Source organism: Balaenoptera ricei, chromosome 3, assembly GCF_028023285.1.
Source record: "Balaenoptera ricei isolate mBalRic1 chromosome 3, mBalRic1.hap2, whole genome shotgun sequence".
NCBI classification, from domain to species: domain Eukaryota; kingdom Metazoa; phylum Chordata; class Mammalia; order Artiodactyla; family Balaenopteridae; genus Balaenoptera; species Balaenoptera ricei.
Window position 1 is genome coordinate 36,674,520 of NC_082641.1, and position 11,944 is coordinate 36,686,463.

Genomic DNA, 11,944 nt, shown 5'->3' on the forward strand with positions numbered 1-11,944 from the left:
ACCCTTGTTGCTTATCTATTTTATACATAGTAGTTTGTATCTATTAATCCCACACCCCGATTTTGCCCCTCCCCCCTCTGTTTTGTGACTTTATATTAATCAGGAATAGCTCTCCATAGCCAAACCTATGCATTTGTATTGTTTTTTTTATCTTGGAAGGGTTTAATAGTATTCAATCACATGGTTTTGCCATAGTTTATTTACTAGATTCTACTCAGTTGCTGGATATTTAGGTAGTTTGGTTTTTTCCTTTTCTGGTATTTATTACTATTACGGAAATGCTATGATAATCAGTTCTATACACTTTGTTCAGTCATCTCAAAATTTTCTTAAATAAATTCTTAGGAATGGAACTTCTCAAAGGGTATGCCTATTTAAGTCGCTTTTTAATGTATATTGCCAACTTATCTCACACTGTTGTATATATGTGTGTGCCTCTGCCCTCCAATAGAGTGGGGCTCAGTGAGGACAGGGCCTGTATCTTACTCATCATTATACCCCCAGTGCCTCACTCAGTGCTCAGCAAATACTAGAGGCTTAGGGTTGAATGAACAAGAAATTGGATTATTCGAACAAGCCTTCACTATATGGGCAAAATCTTGCCAATGTGGTCACAGATGTCCACGGTTGGTACTTGTGGCCTCTTCTGAATGTCTATAGTCTAATTGGTAATAATATTTCAAATGTTCATTTCTCAGAAGGAGTTGTTTTCTATACCACACAGAAAACAAAAAAATTATGCATTGAGTTTTCCTTAAAGCATGGAGGACGGTTAGTTATAAAAATATATATCACCAGGGAATTTGTAGGCTTGAAACAAGGGTCAAGGGTGAGTGATTGAGTGAGTGAGAGAGTGAGTATGTGATATTTCAGAAATTTGTATTCTTTAGAAACGGGTTAGAACATCTTTCAGCTGAGATGGCTTTTAGGAGAGCCATGCTAGGTCTCTTTCCGTGCCACAGTTTCTGATATATACTCTTAACTAAATGTTTGATGGGGCTGGGTATCAGGTAGGCCAAAGTAAACAGAGCAAAGAATGCAGGACTAAGTGGAAACAGTATAACCTGAGAGCCTCAGTAGGGAATTTCCCTCTCACTGGATTTCTTATTCCTGGTTAACACTGTAGTTTCTGTTCCAGACTTAAATTTATAACTTTTCTTTTTTAGCATTCATGCTTTCCACATATATAAATCATCCAGATTCAGTCCAGTATCATCAGTTTTTTATGATGGTGAGGTACAGAAATATAGTGACTTGCCTAAGATCAGTCAATAAATTGGGAATCAAAGCAGAATAGTACCTCAAGCTAATAAAAACAAAAAGAATCTCCTCAGGAAAATCTGAAAAAGAAGAGCTGTGAGTAATGACTAGTCTTTCTGGATGTTAAAATATATTGTAAATCTACTATCATTAAAAGAGTTACGGTAGACACAAGACACCAGTGCATAAATCCAGAAAATATAATGTGTGAATTTACTATATAGTAAAGTTAGCATTTTACATCAGGAAAAACTGGATTATTCAATGAATTGTTTGAAACAACTGGTTAACCATGGGAAAAAAAAGTTGAAGCTTTGAATTCCGGATGTATTACATATTTAATGTAAATAAAACATAAAGGTATCCAAAGGAAATATGAACTTAAAAAAATAGAGCAGGAAACAACTTTTTAAGCATAAAACAAGACTCAGAAGTCATAAGGAAAAGAATGAAAAATTTGACTGTACAGAAAAGTGAAATTCTGTCATGGAAAAATAAAACTCTATAAAAGACAAATGGCATAAAGTTGCATGTGGAGGGGGGTGACATTGGTAAGACAACAGACAAAGGGCTATTGTATAAAGAGATCTTGTATATCAATAAGGAAGAGGCCAGTGACTTAATGGAAAATTTGGCTATGGATATGAACATGTAGTTCACAAAAATAAGGCTTATAAACATTATTCAACATTATTCAACATTCAAAACTATGTAAACAAATAAAAAGAAAACAAAGTGAGATACATTTTTCACCTATGAGAGTGGCAAAGGTCAAAGTGTGTTAGCAAGTATCTATTTATCACAAGTGGTTAGAAGGAGTGTGATTTGGTGCAGTCTTAGGACATTAGTTTGGCAATACCTATCAATTTAAAATGAAGACGTAAGAGTTTGACTATTGGAGTTTATACTACAGACACATGTATGCAAAGATGTAAGCATAAGAATCTCATTGTAGCATTTTTTAATAGCAAACTATTAAAGACAACCTGCATACCTATCAGTAGGGTGCTAGAAAAATAAATCATGGCACACAACACAATGGACTTTACTGTAGCAGTAAAGATAAGGTGTTGTAAGAAAAGATCTCTGGTCTGTAAGTGAAAGGAAAAAAGAAAGTGGAAAGCAGTGGAAAAATAGTCTTTCTTCTCCACTTTGGCAAACTAATGCCCAACCCCATCACACATTTATTTACAGAGTGTAAATCATGAAACCACCTAAGCACTTAAGAGGACCTATTCTGTCTCCCCTAAAAGCCATTTCAGCTGGAAGATGTTCTATATTGTTTCTAAAGAATACAGATTTCTGAGATAACACACTCACTCACTGCCCTTGGCCCATGTTTCAAGATATATACCCATATTTTATATATATATATGCACTATATATATATCCCTGTGTTTGTGTGTATGAAGGAAATACAGATGCATGTAAATGTTTTCATACGCATAGAAAATTTCTGGAATGATGAGGCACAGGTTTTTTCTAGTGGTTGCCTCTGAGGAGGGTGAATGTCTAGGGTGGTAGTAAAATCTACTTTTCATTGTATATACTTTTTTATGGTTTGAATTTTTACTAATTATATTTGTTTTTATTGCTGAATAACATTAGCACAAACTTAGTGACTTAAAACAACATCTGTTTATTTATTGGCTCACAGTTTCCACGGGTCAGGAGTCAAGTATGATTTCTTACCTGGATCCTCTGCTCAGCGTCTCACAAGCTGCAGTCAAAGTGTCAGCCAGGGTTGCAGTTTCTCCTGAGGCTGGGGGTCCTTTCCAAGTTCCTGTGGTAGTTAGCTTTCATTTCCTCACAGTTGTTGAACTCCTGGTGGCTGGCTTCTTCCAGGCCAGCAAGAGAGTCTGACCTCTAGATTCTCTTTTAAAGAGCTCTTTTTAAAGAGCTTACCTGATTAGGTGAGGTCCACCCAGGATAATCTCCCTTTTTGATTCACTTCAAGTCAGTTTTAGGGACTTTAATTACATCTGTTGACTAGAAGCAAGTGACAGGATTCCATGAAGCAGGAGTCACTGGGGTTTTAGAATTCTGCCAAGATTACCAACTATAAAACACACCAAGATTACCAACTATAAAACCACCATCACCACCACAACAATATCCAATCCTTATGTAGAGCTTATTTCGTAGTGGGCACAGTTCCAAACACTTTGCACATATTAAGTCACCTAATGATGAGCGCCATCCTATGAAGTAGGAACTATTATTACCTTCATTTTATAGATAAGGAAACAGGCATGAGGTTAAGTGATTTACCCAAGGTTGAAAGCTAGTAAGTATTGGAGCTAGCATTGGAACCCAGGCATTCTATGTTCAGAGTTCTGTGTTCCTTACTACACTATGTATACATTTTTCAAACACAGTGGTAAAAAAATTGTTTTGACTGAGGCTGCGTAACAAATATGCCAACACTGTGGCTTAAACAACCACAACATTGGGGACTTCCCTGGTGGACCAGTGGTCAGGACTCCACGCTTCCACTGCAGGGGGCACAGGTTCGATCCCTGGTCGGGAAACTAAGATCTCCTGCATGCCACGTGGGGTGGAAAAAAAAAAATCAGCGTTTATTTTGCTCATGAATCTGCACTTGTGGCAGTGGATGACTCACATCTGCTCCACTCAGCATCACCTGGAGTAATTTGAAGGCTGGGAGCCTGAATCAGCTGGAGGGCTCACTCCCATGTCTGGCAGTTCATGCTGGCTGTCAGCTGGGGACCTCGGTTGGTCTCTGCATGGGCCTCTCCATGTGACTAGTTTGTCTTCCTCACAGCCTGGTGGCTGGCTTCCAAGGCAAGTATCCCATGAGCGAGAGAGTGAGCCAGGTGGAAGTTATATGGCCTTCTGTGACTTGTCTTGGAAACTTATGCAGGTTCATTTCTATTGCATTCGATTAGCTGGGGCAGTCACAAAATTCTACACAGGTTGAAAGGAAGGAGAAATAGACTTTACCTCGATGGAAAGTGGCAAGGTTCTGGAAAAGCATGAGAACCTGAAATATTGCTGTGAACTGCCTCTAAAAGGGTGATTAATGTATTCCTCTATCTCAGAGCTAGCTTGTACCCAAACCACCCCAATAATTCAGCAATTCTTTAAAAGCATCAAAAAAAAGGCCCCCAATCTTAAATAATAAAACATCAAAGTAATGTCTATCTTTCTTTTTCCTGTGTTTGTACTCCTAGGTCACCTTTCCCCTTGCATTTCCCTTAGGGTGGAGAACAAATGAAATTTTAACCTCCCACCAGGTCTTTGCTGCTGGCTTTGAACCTGGATAATTATATTTTCCTTTTTTTGGCTGACATTTCAGGAAAGAGTCCTGAGTTAAGACTGTCAAGGACATGTCAGCGCTTATCTTCTAAGAAAATAGGGAAGGGTGAAATAGATATAACCATTCAGTCATTCATTCAACAAAAATGTACAGGCATACCTTGGAGACACTGTGGGTTCTGTTCCAGACTCCACAATAGAGCAAATACAACAATAAGGTGAGTCAAGCGAATTCTTTGGTTTCCCGGTGCATATAAAAGTTATGTTTAAACTATACTGTAGTCTATTAAGTGTGCAATAGCATTATGTCTAAAAAAAACAATGTACATACCTTAATTTTAAAATACTTTATTGCTAAAAAATGCTAACCATCATCGGAGCATTCAGGGAGTCATAGTAACAACAAAGATCACTGATCACAGCCCACCATAACATATAATAATGATGAAAAAGTTTGAAATATTGCGAGAATTACCAAAGTGTGACATAGAGACACATAGAGTGAGCAAATGCTGGTGGGAAAATGGCACTAATGGACGTGCTCAATGCAGGGTTGCCACAAATCTTCAATCTGTGAAAAATGCAGTACACATCTGCAAAGTGCAGTAAAGGGAGGTGTGCCTGTATTGAGTCCCCACCTTGTGTTGAGCACAGCTCTAGGGAAAGAGTAAGAGGTGCAGACAGTGTCTTTGCCCTCAAGGAATCCTTGCTGGTGGAGGGAGAGTGCAAGAAAATCAAAAATTTCAATGTTAATTCCTGTGATAGGTTCTGTCCTATTCTGTTCCTCAGGGTGAGCCCTAGGTCACTCTGAAGTGGGGAAAATCAAAACAACCACGCTTACAGGTCTTCGGTGAATCTTTGTCTTGTCTGGGATTGATGCTTCCTAGAACCCAAGTCCTCAAAAAGAAGGCTGCTATTGCATTGGTAATGTAGTTCCCAAACTGTGTGCTGAGGCCCACCCAGGTGCTGAAACGAACTCTTAGAGGTGCTGTGGGATATTCTAAATTATTGAGAGACATACAAGGACAACTGTCGGACGCCACACAGCTACCACTATTAAGTCATTTGGATCCAACCAAATAACAGGCACTATTTGGTATTTCTTTTGGCCTAGTGGTATGCTGAAAAAAAATTACTGAGACATTAAGAACATCAACTGTAAACCAAGAAAGTTTGGGAACCTCCAGTACCTCATCTGTCAACTTTCCTGATACTTCCTGATATTTTTCTCCACAGTGAACACGTTGTTTGAGCCATTCCTTCTCAGGGGCAAGGCTTATCACCTGGGCCTCCTTCAGGGACTTCTCCCTCGGCCTTCAGAGGGCATCCTCATTTCCCACCTCAGTGCCCCGTTTCCCTCCCAGCAGCCTTCTCCCCTCAGCGCTCTGCCGTTTCACAGTCCTCTGCACAGGCGCTGGCACCTCCCTGTGGAAATAATCACGTCTCTGTCCTCACCAGTGCCTTGAGACTTGCAGATTCTGCAGCCCTGTCCTTTCCTCCTCTGCCCAGTTACTGCTGCCCAGCAAAGGTGAGTGTGGGGGAGAAGTTGTGCAGGGTTAGGATTGGTTCAACACCCCAAGATTAATTCCCATGCGAAGCCCTGGTGAGATGAGAAAGTCCTAACCCTTTCATTAACATATCTCTGAACTGGTTTCTTGTTAATTAATACCCTGGGGCTGCTATACCAAGATAGCATTCCCCTTGCCAAGCATCCTGCATTGGTAACAAAGGGTGCACATCCAGATCTGTTCTAATTACAAGACTTCTCCTCTGGACTTTGTCGTAGTGGTGGTGAGGGGGAGTAGCTGAATAAGGGTAGGACAAGAAAAGCATTTAGCCTGCATCATACTGTGATAACCACAAAACAGAGGGATGCAGAACACTTGACTGAAGTGGAGCCCTAGCTCAACCTTGGAGGCTGAATTGAGAGGATTTAAATGATTTACTGACAGGACACACTTGTGGTGAGTCTCAAAGGGAGAGTAAGAGCTACCCTGACGCCTAAGTGGGGAAGGAAATGGCTTCCTTCCAGCATGTGCACAAAGGTGTTGCGGAGCACGGTTCGTTCCAGGCACCGCAGAGTCCAGGGCTCCATGTAAAGGGGCCAGACCTGAACCAAACAGCTGCAATCAGCGGGAGAGGGACCACATCCCTGGTTTGCTTAAGGTAGGGGTGATTTTGCTTACATAGTATTTCTAGTGCTTTATTCTTAGATTATGAGTAGCCAGATTCAGAGGCAAGTGGCACCGAGAACATAGGCTTCTTATTGCTCTTATGCCTCTAACCTCCAAAGATCTTCATGGGAAGGCCGCATGATTACGTGACAGCAGTTAAAACGCAGGAGCTCTTGGATTGAGCCCCCAATTAGAGTCTCCAGGAAAAAAGGCAAACCTGATCATGCCAACCTCAGGCTTAAACCTTTCAATGCTTCCACATTGCCCTCAGCATAAATTCCCAACTCCTTAACAAGTAAACAAGGTTTTCCAGGCCCTAGTCATGGTCAGCTGACTGCCATCAACCCTCACCACTCTCCCACTTCAAACACCCTGCTCCAGCAATGCTGAATTACCTACAATTTGGAGTCTCTCCAGGCTTTTGTAAACACTGTTCCCTCTGCCTGTGGGGATCTTCCCACCCGCCTCCCATCACCTCACTCTCACCTTCACTGGAGCTCTCCTGCTTTTCTTTTAGTTTCAGGGAACCCCCCTTTCTTCCCTAGTGGGACCTCAGAGGCCCTGCGCTTGCTTATTGGAGCACTTACACGCTGTACTGAAATGTGCTGTCTCTTGTATGTCCCCACTACTAGCCTAGCTGTTCTTTTTTTTTTTTTTCTAGCTGTTCTTTTAATATAGAGATTGTCATTTTCACCATTAGAACATTAGTTTTTAATTGAAAGCCTGCAACACAGCAGGAATACATTAAACATTTGTTTCAGAGCTGACTGAACCGGTGTTATGTGAGGGTAGGTATTGTGTTCATTTTCACCCAAAGGAATGCTGAGTGTTTCACGGGCTAAGAATTTTATGAATTTAAATCTTTTTTTTCCCCCCACGGAGAATAGAGAAAGGGTATGTATGAAGATTCAGTAGTTCCACATGGAAAAAATAAAGAGAAATAACAACCAAAGGTGTTACTAGCAGGGGAGAAAAGGACATTATTATCCCAAGGTTAAACTTAACTCTGACAAGTTGAAGGTCATTTCCCCAGAAACTGAGGATCCCCATTACTAGGACAAGGAGACGAAGGTTATAGAAAGAGCAGGAAGGGAGTCTTGGAAAGCACCTGGCTTATTCCTGATAGGCTTAAAAAAAGACGAATGACTTGTTCAACGACACCAGGGCTAGAATCAAAGGGTAAGCAGAATAATGGCCCCAAAGATCTCTACATCCTAATCCCCGGAACCTGTGAATGTTACCTTACACAGCAAAAGAGGCTTTGCAAATGTGATTAAGAACCTTGAGATGAGGAGTTTATCCTATATTATTCAGATGGACCCAATCTAATCACATGGGCCCTTAGAGCGGAGAATCTTCCCCATCTGTGGTCAGAGGGAGACGTAACTATGGATGGAGGAACAGAGAGATGCAATGTGAAAAGGAAGCTGACCTGCCATTGCCGGCTTTGAAGGTGGAATAAGGGTACCACGAGCCAAGGAGCGCAGGTGACAACTAGAAGCTGAAAGAGGCAAGGAAGCTGATCCTCCCCTAGAGCCTCCAGATGGAAGGCATCCCTGCTGATGTCTTGATTTTAGCCCAGTGAGACCTGTGTGGGATTTCTGACATACACAACAGTAAGATAATACCTTTGTTTCAAACCACTGAGTTACAGTAATTTGTTACAGCATCAAGAGAAGAGTAATGTAGGCTACACACATCATAAGCAGGCCAAGTAGGCAGGCTTCCCATCTCTTGTCCATAATTTCTTCTCACTCTTCTGTAGTATTCTTACCCTTTAGAGATCTTGGGGTTATCTAATCCCTTCTCACTTGGGTTGATATGTCGAGGTGGGAGCAGAGGGCTTGCGGAGTGATTTGCTCTGGGTCTCACACCCTAGAAATGGCAGAGCCCTTTCCAGAAAGATTGGCCTGGGGCTCGTGCAACCCTTTGTGAGTCCAGATTGACCAAAGGCAGCCTTGTGCCAATCAGTTTAGAATCTAGAGAAACGACACAGTCTTTGCTGGCCATGGAACAGGCCTAACACTGAGAGACTATTGTTATTGACTCTGGGCAAACAGCCACGGAGCTTCAGGAAGAGGGAAGTATGGTATTTACACATGGCTTTGGGCCTCTGCCGCATACATTGTGGTTCTGATAGGATCTCTTATGAATGCTTTAAAAAGCTCCAATTACTCCCTGCGATTGCGTGAAGTAGCTCAGGGTAGCAAGGTATGACCACTGTCATTTAGATATGCCACCCCTGTATGCGGTGTGTTATGTAACCACTATACCACATTTTTACACTTTATTTAACATCACCCAGATATTTATGGAAAATTTTCTCTGACTTCCACTTTATGTGCGTGGTATCAATATTGCTAATCTGAGAACCTGGACAGTGCTTAAATTAAGTCAAATGAATATTGAATGAGTAAGGATGTGTGAATTCAGATGGGTGCTTTCTTTGCGAGCTCACACAGATATTTGAGGAATATCAGAGTGTTAGAGCCCTAATCTGACATTCCCCTCCCGTTCAGGCAATCATGGGGCCGATGGAATTGGAAGGCTGCCCAAACCTTGAAGCAGCGGTAATTAGTGCTGCTGGGTATATAAGTCAAATAACTCCTTGCAAGGTCAGTCAAAAGGGTAATATGCTTCAGAAACCCTTTGATTATTATCATGATCCCTGGGAAGTAAAGAAATGCCAAGGGACGCATGTGGCAATGCTTTGGATTTATGCAAAGTGCAAAGTAACTGTGGAGATTGATTATTAACAAGAGTTTCTCAGATCAGTGGAATGCTGTGAGCTTCCTGGCTTGTGGCTGGATCTAACATGGGCAGATATTCTGAGGCTCGGCTTGTCTAGTACAATATTTGGGAAAAAATTGTTTGGCAGCGAGCAAAGTATTATTAAGTACCCAGTCGAAGTTAGATAGTATGAATTGTAGTAGGCCAAGTCAGCATGGATCCATAACTACTTTAAACACATGTGATCTAAAGGAGAACTGGGGAAAGCAGGCTATGGATTATTCCGGGTTGGCTAATTGGATAGTACACAAGGAAGTCTGGGGTACTAGGCTGTTGACATAGTAACTTACGCACTGCATATGTGGAGCCAGGACAGAATTAAATGTACCCAGCAGCGGGCTGGTGGACCTGCCGGCAAAGGAAGGTTAAGAAAAATTAAACATATCAGTAAGGCAAAGAGTTGGCTCAATGAAGAGAAGCGAGGGGAGAAGAATGAAGTTAAACAGGATGGGTCTAGAGCAGTGGCTCTTAAAGGATGGTTCCTGAAGAGCAGCATCAATATCAATTGGGAACTTGTTGGAAATGCAAATTCTCAGGATGTACCAAGTCAAAATTCTGGGGTGGGCCTCAAGCAATCCCTGTTTTAACAAGCCTTAGAGGTGATTCTGATGTATGTCAGTTTGAGAACTACTGGTTTAGAAAAAGGAAACAAAGTTGGAGCTCTCCTAGATGAGCAGTGTCACCTAAAAAGGAGGTACAGAGGCCTACTGTGCTGGTGGATGGCTGATATGATGTGGTGATGAGAGTTAGTGGTACAGAAGAAGAGGGGATACTGAAGTCCAGATTTCAGGTGAGTCATCTGATGACTGAGGATAAAATCAAGGGTTAGAATAAAAGGAAAAAAGTGATCCAGTTGCTCATATCATCAAAGAAGGTGAAACTGAGTCTTAGAGGGTAGTATGTGAGGGTTAGGAGGATTTGGAACGGATAATGAGATATCAAAGGAAGAAGACAGAATTGTGATGGATAAATGGTTTAGCTGTGACGGTGGTGAGCAAGTACCGGAATAGCCCCTATTCCTCTCCCCTTCAGTTGGGAAAAATGGGAAAAACCAAGTAATTGTTCCACCAGCTAAAAGAGAAAGGAGCCAAGAAGTATGTGTTTGATTGGGAGAAAGAGGGTGGCTGCCTGGGAGAAGAGAGAAAGAAGAAAGGAGGTGAGGATAAATGGGAGTTTTAACCCATACACAACTGGGGTTCTTAGCCCACCACTAAAAGAAAGTAGGCTTGGGATGAGTAGAAAATAGTTCAGTGGTGGAAGTTCTCCTGAGTAGCCAGCATAATGAACGTGGCTCAAGAAAACAGTAGATCGGGAGGTCAGATCAGTGAAACAGCCAAGAGAGAACACTAAGTGAAAGGAGGACGTCTGGAGAATGGAGAAAACACACACGTGCAAAGAAGATACAATCCAACTTTCAACATAAGTTGTATTGAAGCAAAGTCTTTCTCTAAAAAAAGGAACAAAATGGCGGCATGGGAAGTTGGTTACTATATCTCTAGAGGTTACAACTACAGCTTTCAGAGACCACTTAGAGGACAAGGAACATTTCTGATGAGGTAGGAACAAAGATAAACAAAGATAAACCCACACTTAAAATTTGCAGTTATTGTTTAAGCAAGGACTCATGGTCAAAGTGAGTTCCCATTCTAATAAAGTTAGGACAACCCCCAAAATGTCAATGTGACATTCTTAAATAAGGCCTTATATTTTTATGATATTCATTTGTTTAATACAGAGAAAGAAAAAAAGGGAGAGTTTTGTGATTTAGTCAGAAAGAGTTACACAACATATATGCTTTATTTCCAGGGATTTCTAAAATCATATGCTTTTAAAAAATCTCTACCTTAATCAAATTTACCCCCACTATATAATGTTTACTATTAAACCAACTAAATTGACAATAATTGCTCTCAAAAGACAATAACACACTGTAAGAGCTAATACATTATAAAATATAACAGATCGCGACCAATTGGTTAACAACAAAAAGTAAAGAGCCTGACCCTTTATAACAATTTACAGAACTCTGTTTAACTTAATAAGAAAAATCTGCTTTGGATAAGGCACTGTTTAATCACTTCTCAGAGATTAAGGCACACAATCACCAGCATTACAAACACAAATGTGTAAGAAAATCTGAAGACAGCAGCTGGTACAAATGCTACAAAAAAAAAAACAGGTGCCTTTGAGGCACTGACTGTTATATCAAAGTATATTAAACTGTGCAAATGTAAAACTTACAGCAACTCAATTTTCCTTCTCTAATAAAGGTTAATCATTTTTAACAGAATATTAACCTGAAAGAACAAAGGAAAAAGCCAATTTCCTAAAACTATTTTTTTGAAAAAAAAAATGGTTTGTCTCTTAGTATCAGGCAAATTTTTAAAAAATGATTTAACTGGTATAATATTTTAGAATAGTATGTAAACAAATTGACAGCA